The sequence below is a fragment of the Xyrauchen texanus genome, chromosome 25, assembly GCF_025860055.1.
Source record: "Xyrauchen texanus isolate HMW12.3.18 chromosome 25, RBS_HiC_50CHRs, whole genome shotgun sequence".
In the NCBI taxonomy this organism is placed as follows: Eukaryota; Metazoa; Chordata; class Actinopteri; order Cypriniformes; family Catostomidae; genus Xyrauchen; species Xyrauchen texanus.
Window position 1 is genome coordinate 40086667 of NC_068300.1, and position 16614 is coordinate 40103280.

Here is a 16614-nt window from a genome sequence, read left to right on the forward strand (position 1 = left end):
CTCAGCGAGTAAAGATGCTGACTACCACCCCTGGAGTCATGAGTTCGAATCCAGGGCATGCTGAGTGACACCAGCCAGGTCCCTTAAGTAACAAAATTGGCCAAGTAGGGTGGGTAGAGTCACGTTGGGTTAACATTCTCATGGTGGCTTTAATGTGGTTCTCTCTCTCGGTGTGGCATGTGGTGAATAGTGTGTGGATGCCGCGGAGAATAGCGTAAAGTCTCCATGTCTCCATGGAAATGCGTTCAACAAGCCATGTGATAAAATATCTCAGACGTGGAGGCAACTGAGATTCGTCCTCCGCCACAATGATTGACACGAGTCACTACGCCACCACAAGGACTTAGAGCGCATTGGGAATTGGGCATTCCAAATTAGGGAGAATAGGGGAGGGAAAAAAGTTGTACTTGTACACTGTCACAGTCTGTCTCCCTTGTGTTTCCTTGGACTCTTATTTTGAAGTGTTTTCCCTGGACTACATTTCCAATCATGCACTGCCCTCATCACTGCCATCTGTTCCCCATTGTTCTCGTCATTAGCCCTTGTGTGTGCATTTTTACCATCTAGTTTTGCATTTCTTTGTCAGTTCTTGTTTGTTCTTGTCCATCTTCATTAAAATCTTGCATTTTGATTCAGCATCTCCCATCTCATCTCTGCAACCATTCATTAGAGAAGAACTGACCCACAAGGAACTAGCGGCTGTCAGAAAACTGATTCTTAAGCAAGAGGACTGTCCAGTTGAGGATCATTTCCGCAATTTTTTGGAGTGTAAATTTAGTTCACTATCCAGACCGCTCTCTGGTGGTTTTCTTCTGGACCGGTCTGAATAGCACACTGAAGGAACTGATACCTCCAGCTGATCCTCACTGGACACTGGTGAATATCTGGAATGTGTGGTGCTATGGAACTTCCATTCGCCTTCCCAGAGACTCCTCATACAGCAGCTCCACCACCCCCCAGGCCTCCTGACCCAGTCCTGGCCCTGTGGCTGCCCCCAGGGCTTCCAGATCCAGTCCCAGCCCTGTGGCCACCTCAAAGGCCTCCCAACTCTATCCCAAACCTGGGGTCTCCTCCCTGGCCACCAGTCATTTGGACTAGGAGTCGCCAATTAAAGGGGGGTTTATGGCACAGTCTGGCTCCCTCTTGTTTCCTAGGAGTCTTATTTTGAAGTGTTTCCCCTGGACTAAGTTTCCCATCATGCACTGCCCTCATCACTGCCATCTGTTTCCCATTGTTCTCACCTGTTTTCCATTCCCTCATTAGCCCTTGTGTGTCTATATATACTCTCCAGTTTTGCATTTCTTTGTAAGTTCTTGTCTGTTGCTTTATGAGTTCATGTTAATTTGTTTCAATATTACCATCTTCATTAAAAGCCTGCATTTAGATCCAGCTTCTTCTGTCTCATCTCAGCAACCATTCATTACATACACTCTTAAAACACAGCGCACATCTCCGGTGTTGCACGGAAAAGCACCAACACGATCATAATGTCCATGTTTACAAAAGGCCAACAAAACAGCACAACAGTAAGACAGCGCAGCTGAGTGAAATACAACACAGGTCTTCATTTTTGGGTTAAGCCATTTAATTCCAAAATTTGAAGGGTCCACAAACAGTTGTTAATGTATTTTATAGAGAGTTATGTATTTTATTTTGTTAATGTTTTTTATAGAGAGTTATATATTTTATTTTGTTATTGTATTTTATAGAGAGCTATGTATTTTATTTTGTTGATGCATATTATAGAGAGTATCAGCTATAAATGAAAGTACAATTTCGATTTAATTTTAATATTTTTTACATGGGGGATAAACTAATCACATGATCAGACCATTTAATTTCACTGTGCTCCTCTGAAAGATGATGTCTGTGTCAAAGCTCCACAAATGTAACAATTCAAACCTGTATGCATATAATACCCATACAGCCAAGGATGTAACCACATATTCTGGATGTAACCACATATTCTGTCGTGTGGGCACTCCTCACTTCATGGTCCCAGAGGTGGTGAAGCGCGAGCCATATAGGAAGCCCGTGGCTGTTTGGGGTTGTGGCGTGATTTTTTTCATCCTGTTTAGCAACTGTTTGCCCTTTTATGGCACTATAGAACATCTGTTTGAAGCCATAATCAAAAGGACAAGATGAATCTTCGTCAATGGGCTCAGATATCAGAGAGCACTAAAAATCTGGTGTGGCTGATGCTCAACCGTGCTGAGAATATCACTGTTTATGAATCCCTCATGCAATCCTGGCTCAAGGAGAGTAATTGTTACTCTTATAAAATTAACCTGCCGTGAAGCTGAGGAAGTTTAATGCTTGGAGAAAACTGAAGGGCACCCTGCTCACTGCCGTATCTAGTTCAACTCGTTTTACGGCGACCCTCCCGAAGACCTTCATGATATCCCAGAGGACCCCACATCTTCTGGGGCCATGTCACAAGTTCTGGATAGGCTAGAGGAGATTCACGCATTGACAGATTGCAGTGAAAATCACAGCACAGCATCTTCAAGGACCAACACCTGCACACATTGCTGAACTTGTATGATAAAATCAACAGTCAATCTTCACCTAAAATCAGAAACCCTCCCATTGATGCCATTCAGAGAGCAAAAAAGGCCCTGGACACCCTTTCCTGTTATCCAGAGAACATGGAGGCAAAAGAATTGAAGAGAATTCTCACTCAGCCGCATTTCATGGCCGCATTTCATAGCATTTCATGGCTGTGGTGGCTCATGAGGTTTACAGCTACGATGTGTTGAGAGTGACTCCGCACCACCTCACCATACCTGAACGGAGACTCACCCGAGAGCAACAACGGTGTCGTGTGTGCGACTGGTGCAGTTCCAGAAGAGCACGGATGAGCCATGTGTATTACTCTGAATATGAACAATCTGAAACACTGTATCATAGTGAGAATCATGCATGGAGGAAAGATTTACAGGCAAGGAATGCTACATGTGGGAGACGAGATCCATGAAATAAATGGCATCATTGTCACAAATCAAACAGTGAAGCAGCTGCAGAAGATGCTGCATGAGATGAGAGGCAGCATCACGTTTAAGATTGTCCAGAGTTACCGCAGTCAGTCTATATCATGTGATAAAGAGTCACCAGATGTGTCCAGACAGTCTCCTGCTAATGGATACTCTAGTGTCACCAGATCAATATTAGATTTGCCATCGACTATCCATCCAAAAGTTCGACAGATCTACGTGTGAGCACAATTCGAATACGACCCGTCTAAAGATGACCTGATACCCTGTAGAGAGGCGGGCGTGCACATCAATCAGATCATCAGTAAAGACAATCATAACTGGTGGCAGAGAAAACTGGAGAACACGGAGAACGGCACACAGGACTGATCGCATCACCAGAGCTGCAGGAGTGGCATGTTGCATGTATAGCCATGGAGAAAACAGGAGCAGCAGACGAGATATATGTGGTTTAGAAGAAGAAGAAATAGTATAAGGACAAATATTTAGCCAAACACAATGCAGTGTTTGAACAACAAGATCTGGTGATGTACAAACAGGTGGCGAAGCTGCCTTCTTTCAAGAGGACAACACTGGTGCTGTTGGGTGCTCACGGGGTCGGTAGGAGACACATCAAAAACACACTCATCGCCAAACATCCCGACAGATTCGCCTATCCTATTCCACACACGACCCGACTGCAGAAGAAAGATGAGGAGAACGGGAAGAACTATTACTTTGTGTCACATGATCGATGCAAGATATTTCTAATAGCATGGCAACCACAAAGACACCATGTTTGTTTTTGTTTTTTGTTGTTGTTGTTTTTTTGGCAATTTATTAATTTGATTTAATTTAATGTTTTTTTTTTTGTTCTGGTAATTTATATAAAAAAGTTGTTAGGCAATTTATTTAATTGACCAAACCCAGAGAATGCTGCCGATATGTTTCAAAAGTAAGCTATAAGAATTCTTTAATTTAGTCTTGGGCTAATGTTAGGGTTCTAATAAAACACATTGTAGCTTTCTTCTAGTATTGTGTATTTATTTTTCATTTAATACACCTTCTGCATGGAAGGTTCTACCCCTCTGTTTACAGATGAAGGTTTGTACAAGGGCAGCAGTGGGCGCTCTTCTTCGAGATGTCTGTATGTTAATCCTTCACAGTCGAGAGTGCATAAAGTATGTTCAGTTGGTGTCACCAGTGTTACAACATAATTTTCTGGAGGAAATTTCCCACTTTCCCAATCTGCTCTGAGAGAGGCACGGAAATGGGATGGACACCTATGCGCACTCACACAACCTCTGAATGGAATGTGTCTTAAGAGTATTATTGTTTTACTTTGAGAAAACCCATTATTGTGTGTAAATGTTTCAATGGTGCATACATTTTGCGATTGAAATGAAGTAATGTGCATAAACATAATTAAACACACTGAGTGTGAACTCTTCATTTCATATTGCCCTGTGTAAATTCCCCTGCAAATGACAAACTTCTCTTCAGTATGTTTTTTTTTCCTCTTTCCTTTCATCTGTTCAATTTGAAAACGGAAAAAGGCGAAGAGATGTATGATAACGGTCAAAGTCGTTCGTCTAGTGCACGTTTTGTAGAAAAACATTTAAATCCAAACAGGCACATGAAGGTGTCCTGTGTAAGTCCACTTTGGATGAATCTCCCATGACAGGCCATTTCTCTCCTCTTCACCTGTGTGACTGACTCTGAGCACCAGTGGGCGGGGCCAAGGGTGCAATGACAGAAAAATAGGCATTGCATATGTATGTATTTGACCCTTGTGGTCAAGTTGTTTTTGTTTTGTTTTTGTGCTTTTTCTCTCTTCTGTATTGTATATGTATCTCACTACCTTGTATGTGTTACTCTTTTGTTAATTTGCAATAAAAAAAAAAATAAATAAATAAAAAATAAAAAAATAAATATTACAAAAACACTATTTTTTCCCTTTTACATTTCCGTAGTTCAATGCACATTTATAACATTTTATACAGTAGCTTATTATTGATTTGTCTGGTTTTTGTAACTTAGTTTAGAAGATAACAGGCTGTAAATATGCTAAAATATGTGCATATAAGAAAAATAGTTGCTAGTTTGGCAAAGTTTACAAGGTTCATGGCACTGCCGGGGCCCTTACACGCATTGAGGGAAGGGGGTCTTAGCCCTTCTTTCAGGGGGAGAAGAACCTGCGGAGGCCACACCTACCCGGCAGGGGAGGCAAAGAGTGGCAAATGCATCACATGGTCCACGTCTTGGACTCTGGGTGGGCTGTCTCAGGAGCGCCTGGGAGCCTTCCGGGTCCTCGAGGGGGTCCGTGAGACAGGGGGCGTGCGCTTCCCATGGTTGGCTCGACTATGGGGCTGAGAACTGGGCCCGGGTTGAGGCGGAGCAGAAGGTTTCTTGGCCGTGGGAGGACGCCCTCGGCGAGCAGACGGGGCATGAGCCGTAGCGGTAGGTTTGCGGCGAGGCATGATGTGAGAGATGGCCTCCGTCTGCTTCTTCACCATGGAGAACTGCTGGGCAAAGTCCTCAACGGTGTCGCCGAAGAGGCCAAGCTGGGAGACAGGAGCGTTGAGGAAGCTAGTCTTGTCTGCTTCACGCATCTCGACCATGTTCAGCCATTGTTGACGCTCCTGGACCACAAGCGTGGCCATCGCCTGCCCGAACGCCTGCGCTGTGACCTTCGTCACTCTCAGGGCGAGGTCAGTCACTGAGCGCAGTTCCTGCAGCGTGTCGGGATCAGGGCCACCCCCGTGCATGTCTCTTAGTGCCTTGGCTTGGTGGACCTGCAGGAGAGCCATGGCATGCAGGGCAGAAGCGGCGCGTCCGGTGGCGCTGTAGGCCTTTGCGGTCAGCAAGGATGTTGCTCTACAGGTCCGGGAAGGGAGTACAGGGACGTTAAAAGGACGTTCAACGCCGCTGTGTTTTGCTCTTTTAGTGAAATTCACTCTTTTAATAAAAATCACTCTTTTGTGAAAAAAACTCGTGAGAGCTTTTTTAATCTGCACTGTCGATGCGCCCAGGGGCAGGAACGCACAGCCGTGCAAACAGGAGAAAGCCTCTGTTGTGCGCCGTATAATCCAACAGCATGCTGCAGAGGAATGTCAGGAACTCGGTGTGTAGTATGCAGCAACTGCAGACACGACCATCGGCTCCGAAGAAATTTTCTGAATGAACTCCCGTATTTGCGCCGCTTAAATACCCGTATGTCCGGGGGCGGGACATGCAAATACCGGCTGCCAACTCTCATTGGCCTTTTTTCATAGATCAGAGGTGGATATCGGCGCTCAAGAGAGACCCCTAGTGTCGCTTCTCCGACACAACGTGGAGAGAGCGACAGAAGGGGAACTATTGATTTTAAATTATGCTGCATCCAAGCCGCTAGGTGTTAGTGTAAATCCAAGGTGGCACAAAGACAAAAGTAACTTTTTCTGTAACAGGTAAAAAAAAAGAGAGTAAGAGAGAAATTACAAAAAATATTTGAAAACATATTTAATAAAAAAAAAATCTCGAAGATCATTCTTAATTTCTCATCCATAGACTTAATAATAATAATAATAATAATAATAATAATAATACATTTTATTTATAATGCACTTTCCATTTCAACTAAATCTCAAAGTACTTAATGATAAAAAAAAGATATCTTCAATGCACTGCCACCATGTACTTGTGATAGACTGTAGGCATACGGTTACCATTACAACAATTATCACATACAGCAGCTGCATAGCATTTAAAACAAATGATTGAAAATTAGAAATAGCAAAACGAAGCAAAATGGAGACATATACAGCACCAAATACAAAACGTACAATTTTTACTCTGAATGGGAGGAAGATGTGTGTCTAATTTGTCAAGCCGCTATTGTTTTGACAAAAAAAAGGCAACATGGAGAGGCATTATCGTACCATGCACAAAACATATGACAGTAAATTTCCCATGAAGAGTGTTCGAAAAGTTACGAAAGAGGAACGTCAAAGAACTGAAATCCCAGTTAACTGTTTAACAATCCATTTTTACAATGCCAAGTTCGAAAGCAAAAGCAGCAACAGTGGCATCCCTGAAATTGAGCCATCTTCTTATCAGACATAAGAAACCCTTTCAAGATGAGTAAAAGATCAAAGAGGCATTTGTTTAGGTTGTAGACTCCTTGTTTCAAGATTTTAAAAATAAGTCTGAATTAATGTCAGCAGTTAAATCAGTTCAGTTGTCCAGGCCAACTGTAACACGTTGGTGCGAAGCAATGGCACATAACTTATGTCAGCAACTAAGAGAAGTTTTTCACTTCAACTAGACGAGTCTACAGACGCCATTGATACTGCACAGTTGGGATGGTTTTTGCAGACATGACTGTTAAAGAGGAGATGTTGGGTGTTTTACCTCTGAAGGAACATGCCGAGGACATTTTTTCCACATTGCTGCAAGTATGAACTTACCACTATCAAAGTTCATATCAGTCATATCTGATGGTGTACCAGCAATGTAATTGCTAAAAGCAAAGAGAATGAGATGTTTCTAGAATTCCTCGGTTACCACTGTATTCATCAGCAGGCACTATGTGCAAAGATATAAGAGAGGTCATGGATGTGTCAATGAGAATTGTCTGCTTGATTCAGGCAAGATCTCTTCAAAGATGATTGTTTCGTACACACAATAGTCAGACGCAGAACACACCGATTTACTGCATTATTGCAATGTCAGATGGCTCAGTAGAGGGGCATTTTTGCTATTCAGGTAGTTGCCTCATGAAATTAAAGAGTTTCTCAAACTCTCTGAACATGAAAAGCTGGATGATGAACAATGGTTGATGGATTGGCTTTTTTTAACAGATTTTACTGGCATGCTCAACAAGCTCAATTTAGTACTTAAGGGAGAGACAAAAGTGTTGTAGACATGATTAGCTCTGTTAACGCTTTCAAGCAAAACATATAACTGGTGGCATCAATATTGGAGCAGCACGATCTAAAATCCTTCCAGGCACATTGCATCTGAACTGGAAAAGCAGGAAAAAGAATGTATCAATTGACAACACTCGATATGTTGAGCAGTTTCATAACATACTTTCAGACTTTGACAAACATTTTCAGGACTTTAAAGCACTTCAGCCAATTGCATTTTTCATGTGCTTTATGAGCTGATGGGTGATATCAATGAGCATTTCCAGGGTAATCATGCCATTAAAGTAATGAAGGCACACCAGACAAATCTTCAGATCTTCCAACTGAGCTGACAATGGCTGATGAACACTAGGGCAGAGTGCACCACCGCTTCCGGCTCTGGGAAAGGGAAAATTGGCGGTTGGTACCCAAGGCAACACTGGTAGGGGCAGGGTGACAACCCCATGAACGACACTGGCAACGAATTGTGTGCATACTCAGCCCAAGTGAGGTTGAAATTTCATGAAGGCCATGCAACAAATATCCTCATTAGTCTGCTTGGATTACCAAGTGGTTTAGACAGGTGGTTCTTAACCTTTATTGGATGAAAGCCCCCCTACATCACTCCCTGACCCCAGGCCGCCTATGTGACATCATTTGAAAGCTGGGACTTTGTATTATCAAAAAAAAAAAAAAAAAAAAAAAAAATATATATATATATATATATATATATATATATATATATATATATATTTAAAAAAAAAATTTTTTAAACCCACACAACTCAATATTAGTGTTGTTTGCTTCATTTAGTTTAATGCATTACAAATTTTTTTTATTTAATAATATTTTTCAGCAGGCTTACACATTATGAATGTAAGAACAAACCTTGCGTTTCTTGAATGCAAGAAGATGGAGGGATATATCTGGGGCCTTTAAAATTACAATTTTGAGAACAAACTGATAATGAAAGTGAAATTATTTGTTATTATACTTCAAAATAAGTGAAATGCCCAATAATATTGCATTCTTTGTGCCACTGAAATGCTCATTCTATAGTACGGCATTGATTTTATGTTGGATGCAGGTGTAAATTTACTGATATTAACAACAGTAAGGTTCTATGACATCTATAAAACATTAAAGGGTTAGTTCACCCAAAAATGAAAATTATCCCATAATTTACTCACCCTCAATAAGTCCGTATAACCAACAATAACCTTACAAGACACAGTTTCAGTGCCAGCTGCAGCGCAAAAACATCTTATTGTGAATGCTGGATGCATTTTACTTTGCACATGTATCTAAACTGACAAACAAATAAAAAAATCTAAAGTTAAAAAAAAAAATCTAATTTCAAACCTGCGAGTAACTTGCAGTAGGCACGAGAGCTGGTCAGAAAACCCCTAGGCATGTGTTTCCACGTGTTTTCACAAACTTTTTTCCACTAGACACCATCATCTGTAAATTTAAAGGCATATCACATATAATAACAACAAAATAAGCACAAATATATTCCATTACGCTTATGAGCAGGGTTTCCACTGAACCACTATTGTCTACCACTGCAGTTTTGTTTTTTCATTAGGGCTAATAAATAATAAATGTTCACAATGTTTTGGTTTCGATTTTCAGGAAAATAATTAAATAACTAATATCTATTAGTTACATTAAAACAGCTTTGTCTATACCTCAATGGTAAACTAAGCTATAATTTTAATGCTGCCATTAATTTTGCATTGTTAGAGTGCCTTTAGGGATGCTACGATCGATCAGCCACCGATTGGTAGCGGCCAATTTTCACGTTCTACAACTCGAACAGTGATTGGTAATTTGGCCAATCACAAAAACGATCACTCATGTCGCAAAAAACATGCAAATCCTTTAAGAATTGAGCACGAGCAACACTGTCATGGCATCAGAATTGTGGGGAATATTGGCATAGTGTTGTAAGACAACAAAGATTCAGCAGTCTAGAACGATGCAGTGGGAGAGGTATAGCGATGGCAAATATGAAAAGTTTGTGTGCTGTCCTGTTAATGTGGCATTCCCTTACGACTTCAGTCCACTTGACATTGCGTTTACTAACGCATATGGGGAGTGCCTTCATACACAACCTATTTGAAACCTCTCTACAATAACGGCAATATTCTAATATTGGCTATGGTGTTTGAGCCCCGCCTGTTTTGGAGCGAAACTAAACGCTCGTTCCGGCGTGAACTGACAGCTATAAAACAGGTGCACAGACACCATTTCCTCAGAATTTCTTCCTTCAAGACAGTGATCACTGCTTGTGATTTAGATTGAAAAAATCAATATTTATATTTATTTATCTAGAAGAGCCACTAACATGTTCGCGTCTTTTTCCAAGATGTCGTTCCGTAAGTGTTCCTTGTGTGTGAGACACATCCCGCCGTCAGACAAGCATGAGAGCTGCATTTTCTGTCAGATGAACTTGAGGTGGATTTCGTGCCAGCACACAACCCACGAGCCATATTTCCCCATACGCTATGTGCGAGACGAGCTCTGGCCCTGTGAAGGAGTGTGCGGCCTCATCTCGTTTGGTGGATCTGACGCTGGGGATGATGACAATGTTATATCTCTCGCCGCATCAGGCAAATGGTCAGTGGATGATGCTGCCGCCCCTCCCCCCAGCGAGGACGAGGAACGTGCACGCGCCACTGACAGGGAGATGCTCTGCGTCATTACAAGGGCAGTCGAAGAGCTTCACCCTGGCTGGTCTCCCCCAGAGGAACCTGAATAATCTCACCTCGATGACTGTTTCCAGCAGTACGGACGCCGTCAAAAGGCAGCATCCTGCACAATTCTTCCCCGAAGTTCATAACAAATTATTCAAGTCCTGGCGTGCGACCTTATATATTGCGCTCGTGCAGTGAATCCATCCTCTTTAATGTGAATCATGGGAAAGAAAACGATTATGCCCAATTAGCGGCTGGCTCCTTTGCGACTTTGGGAAATCTACATTCTGAATTACATAGATAACTGGCTGATACTAGCACAGTCTCAAGAACTGGCAGTTCAGCACAGGGATATCATCTTATCTCATCTGGGCTCTCTGGGTCTGAGAATCAACATCAAAAAGAGTTGAAATACAGTACCTCTCAGGGAATTACCTATCTGGGCGTTGTATGGAATTCGATCACGATGCAAGAACAATTGTCTGAGCAAAGTCAGGCTAGGCCAAGGTTGCACTGTTCATCAGTATCAACGAATACTAAGTCTCATGGTATCTGCGTCCTTGGTGATCCCTTTGGGCCTTCTGCACATGAGACTGTTTCAGTTGTGGCTCAAAGCCAGGGGATTTCACCCAAGGGCCAGTCCCCTAAGGCTAATAAGGGTTACACGCCGCGTGCTTCGTATCCTTTCTATGTGGTTCAGACCCCGGTTCCTTACTTTGGGTCCCACTCTAGGTGCGTCTTGCCGTCGCAAGTTGCTAACGACAGACGCCTCCCTAGGGAGCGGACTTAAGTGGTCGTGCAGCTCAAGGGAAATGGGAGGGTCATCAGTGCAATTGGCACATCAACTGCCTTGAGTTGAAGGCTGTATTTCTGGCCCTGAAATACTTCCTCCAGCATTTGAGAGGCTGCCATGTCCTGGTGCATGTGGACAACACAGCAGCAGTCTCTTACATAAATCATCAAACACACCCGGTCCCTTATCAGGCTAATTAAGCCTCCGAGAGGGATAAAGGCCGATGGCAGACGGTGGTGCTACGAGAGAGAGATAGTTTACGGACATGTCCGTCATGTGTGTCTTTTGTCTTTTAAGTTTATCATTAAAAATATTATTTATATTGCCAAGCCGGTTCTCGCTTCCTCCTTCCCATTGAACTCCTTTACACTGATAAGGGACCGGGTGTGTATAATCACATCCCGGCCCCGCCCTCTGTCCTGCAACACCTACGTTCACTGCAGCTGAACAGACTGGCATGTCAGATTCTCCTTTGGGCCCAGGGCAAGCTCCTGTCAGTCAGGGCAGTTTATATCCCTGGATGCCTGAATGTGGGAGCAGATTTACTGTCCAGACAGAAAATACCGACGGGGTAGTGGAAAGTCCACCCCAAGGTAGTTAAAGAAATCTGGGTGAGATTTTACAGGGCAGAAGTGGACCTCTTCGCCTCTCAACAGACAGCGCAATGTCCCCTCTACTTCTCTCCGAGTCAGCCAGCCCCCCCTGGGTCTGGACGCGATGGCACATACATGGCCTAGAATGTGCCTGTATGCATTTCCCCCGGTTTCTCTTCTCCCGGAAGTCTTGACTAGAGTTTGCCAGGAAGGGTTCTGCCTCTTACTGATAGCGCCGTGCTGGCCGAACAGGGTATGGTTCTCAGAGATAATGTCTCTCCTCGACGCCTCGCCTTGGGCAATTCCGGACAGGAGGGACCTTCTGTCTCAGGCGCAGGGGACAATATTTCATCCCCGGCCTGAGCTGTGGAACCTTCATGTTTGGCCCCTGAAGGGTACCAACTGAGGGACACTGGGCATTCACCTGAAGTTATCGAGACCATTCTAAGTGCTAGGGCTCCCTCTACTAGAAGAAGTTACGCCAATAAATGGGGTGTCTTTGAAAGATGGTGCAGTGCACATAATGCAGATCCAGTTAACTGCCAGATTGCTTCAGTTCTGGACTTTCTGCTGGAAAAATTATCAGCAGGCACATGCCCCGCCACTCTCAGTGTTTACGTGTCCGCTCTATCAGCTTGCTATGCCTTGATTGACAGGGTGTCGTTGGGGAGACATCCTCTGCTCACTCGCTTCGTTCTTGGAGCCATGCGAATGAGACCTCCTGCTAGGACCAGGATCCCTTCATGGGACTTTGCAATAGTCCTTGAGGGTCTGGTTGAGATCCCCTTCGAACCTCTAGAGTCAGCGTCTGATAAACGTTTGACTCTCAAGATGGTTTTTCTTATGGCAATTACTTCTCTAAAAAGAATTGGGGATCTACAGGCTCTGTCTGTCTTGCCAGCCTGCTTAGATTTTGCCCCAGGAATGGCTAAAGCAATTTTGCATCCTCATCATGACTACCTGCCTAAGGTTCCTTTCTCGACTGTACATCACTCTCGAAGCCTTCTGCTCCCCGCCGTTTACAACGCCGGAGCAGGAAAGACTTCACGGACTTCAGCATCTAAGTGTAGCTTTTTGATAGGGAACGTCTCGGGTTACTTAACTGTAACCCCTGTTCCCTGATATAAGCGGAACGAGATGCTGCGCTTCACTGCTGCACTGGGATGCCCCAGGACTGCTCTTCAGACAAAATACCTGATGATGCACCTGTGACACATCTATTTATAGCCCTGCTACAGGTGCAACCAATGATGTCATCAGCAGAGGCTATAAATTCTAGTCAATTTAATTTACGTGTTGCACAAATATTCACAGCTGGTCGCACCTAAACCTGAGACGTTTCACATGCAACAAGGCAAAGGGTAAACAGCGCGAGCTATGAAACGGTTCATGCCGGCAGCTTCTCAGTCTCCGCCGGTCTTAGGCATCTCCGTTATAACACAAGTTACAAGATGTAGTGTAATTCAAACATCTTTATTAAATGTCTCCCGATTAAACAGCATTAACATTAGTAGCACCTGTAGTCTTCAGAAATATGGGTTATTTCATCTCTTGCCCTCATAAGAAAGTGTGTGTTCCAAGAAAGTTCAAGCAGCAACAAGTGATAAATTAACTAAATGAAAAGGCAGGGAATGAATTTATAAATACAACAATTCTTTATACTATATTAAGATACCATAATATAAAGTTTTAAATGTAATGCAAAAATAAAATAGAAATAAAACAAGGAAGAAAAATTATATGAAATATAATGAATAATTGTCTCAAAATGTCACATTAAGTTTAATTGCACCAATGTGTTATCAAATTGTCTTTAGTTTGACACTAAGCTTAATTTTTCATATAGAGTAACTCTATCTTAATATACAGAATATTTTGATAGCTACTTATTATTACAAAAATATTTTTTAATAAGCCTTTTTTATTAGCAAAAACAAGGCAAGGTTATATTACTGGGAAGAGGACAATTCAAATAATAGTGTCAGTGTGCAGATGTTACATGTAGCCAGTTATGACAGAGATCTTGATAAAAGGTGAAATAATCCGTCTCTGCCGATCAGGTGAAAACAAGATAGGTGATCGGTATTGGTTATCCTGATCGGATTGGCTAATCCTGATCGGAGCATCCCTAATTGCCTTACACACATCAAAATGTAAAAACTTACAATTCAAATAATAGTATTAACACTGTTAATCATAATAACTCACTTCCTTCACACTACTAAACTATGGTGCCAAAGGTGTCCCTTTGCTCCTCCTGGCAGTGATGTTGCATACATGTCTCACGTGTGAGAGTTTAAGGTTCTACCGTGGCAGTACTGCATGCTGTAAAGAGTCGAATTTTAATTGAGTACCTACTGGAAGTTTTCTCTTGTTTTTACTATATTCTTGCATTCCTCTAATTAAAAAAATCATACTTACAGAAAAAGTATGTGAACCCTTTGGAATTAGCTGTTTGTTTGTTTGTTTTTTGTATTAATAGGTCATAAAACGTGATCTTATCTTCATCAAAGTCACAAGTATAGACAATGTGCTTGAGCCAACATCACACCAACAATTATAATCTTTCATGTCTTTATTGAACACATCCCATCCCTGCAGCGGCTTCCTTTGTGGTCTCCTGCCATGGACTCATGAACAGAGATGTTAACAAGTTCCATTGATTCCTTCAAGTCTTTAGCTATCACTCTAGGGATCTTTTTTACCTCACTGAGCATTCTGCAGTGTGCCCTTTAAGTCATCTTGGCTAGAAGGCCACATCTAGGGTGAGTAACCACAGTAATAAATTGTTGAATCTTGTAAACATTTATAGCTTTATGCAAAGCATTCTTGATCGTAGGTCTTCTGAGATCTCTTCGCAGATGCTTCTTGTGAATACTAAATTCAAAATGTCTGAGTGCTTTTTATAAGTCAAAGTAGCTCTAACCCACACCTCCAATCATTTTTCATTAAATGGATGCCAGCTTTGCCAACTCCTGACTCTACAAAGCTTTTGTTGACGTCATTAGCCAACGGGTTTAAATACTTTTTCCAACCTACACTGTGAATTTTTGAGTGATGTATTCAACATGTACAAGAATAATACAATAATTTGTGTTATTAGTTAAAACAGATTGTGTTAGTTCATTATTGTAATTTAGATGAATATCAAACCAGATTTGATTTTATATATATATATATATATATATATGTGTGTATATGCAGGTAATTCCAAAGGGTTCACATGCTTTTTCTTGCACTTTATAATCTTTGAAGTGCTGCCTACTCCCATAAATACCCTCTTTAAAATAATAAAATAATACAAAGTTTTTCTTTGCTTGATCATCCCTGAGTAATGAGGTAGGTCTCTTTAGAAAGCTGCTTTGAAACGATGTGTGTTGTGAAAGGCGCTATACAAATAAAATTGACTTGACTTGAAGATAAAGTATTTGAGATTAATTGTACATAAAAAAAAGACCATAACGCTATGGGCACTGTGATTGAAACAGACTGCAGAAGAAGCTGTTTTATGCAACAAAGTGAAGGTACTGGTGTGCGGACATGGGTGTGTGTAAAGGCCTATAGCAAAACAATGCAGGCAAAACAGCAGAGCTTAGGCAATGGCACATTGCAGATGCAGATAAATAGAAGCCTCTTTCAAAATAAACAATTACACCAGATAATCATATTATATACACATATGTACTAAAATATCTAATAAGCACCCATGAAATACCTCTGTCACATTAAGTAATTGGACTCAAACCCAAAAAGATGGAACCTATTAACATCCCCAGGCTATCTCATCCCCAGGTAATCGATACACGCGAACCCGGGAATCCACATGATCTAATAGAAAACATGGTCCAGTTCTGATGTTCACTTGCCTATTGTAAGCGATTTCGGCTGTGGACAGGAGTCAGCATGGGCACTCTGCGTGCAGCCCAATATGCAGCAAGCTGCGATGCACTGTGTGTTCTGACACCTTTCTATCATGGTCAGTTTTTCAGCAATATGTGCTACAGTAGCTCTTCTTTGGGATCAGACCAGATGGGCTAGCCCATGACCTTGTTCACCGGTTGTCCTTCCTTGGACCACTTTTGGTAGGTACCAAGCACTGTGTACCGGGAACACCCCACAAGACCTGCTGTTTTGGAGATGCTCTGACCTATTCATCTAGCAATCACAATTTGGCCCTTGTCAGAGTCACTCAGATCCTTACGCTTACCCATTTGTCTTGCTTCAAACACATGTAATTCAAGAACTGACTGTTCACTAGCTGCCTAATATATCCCACCCCTTCACATGTGCCATTGTAATGAGATAATCAATGTTATTCACTTCACCTGTCAGTGGTTTTAATGTTGTGGCTGATTGGTTTACATCCCCTATTCCCCATGACATTTCCAGGCCTGGAAAACACAATTTCTAAATTCCATGACTTTTCCAGGATTTCCATGACCACAGGAATTATGATTGTCTGGTGTCATTTAAAGCTGTTAAAAGCACTTTCCACAAAAACAGCACAACAATTCTCATTTGTATAAATTCACATGTTTTTTTTAGGCGTATTGCCTAAGTGACAGCGAAGATGATATTTCAAAGAGCCTGTGTGTATGAAACTCTTTCCACAATGATGGCATACATAAGGCCTCTCTCCAGTGTGAATTCTCATGTGATCTTTAAAAT

At 42.0% G+C, this 16614-nt stretch overlaps 1 pseudogene; it reads left to right on the forward strand.

The window, feature by feature from the left end:
* Positions 1–1860: 1860 nt before the first annotated feature.
* Positions 1861–16504, forward strand: LOC127618441 (peripheral plasma membrane protein CASK-like; annotated as a pseudogene).
* Positions 16505–16614: the final 110 nt, after the last annotated feature.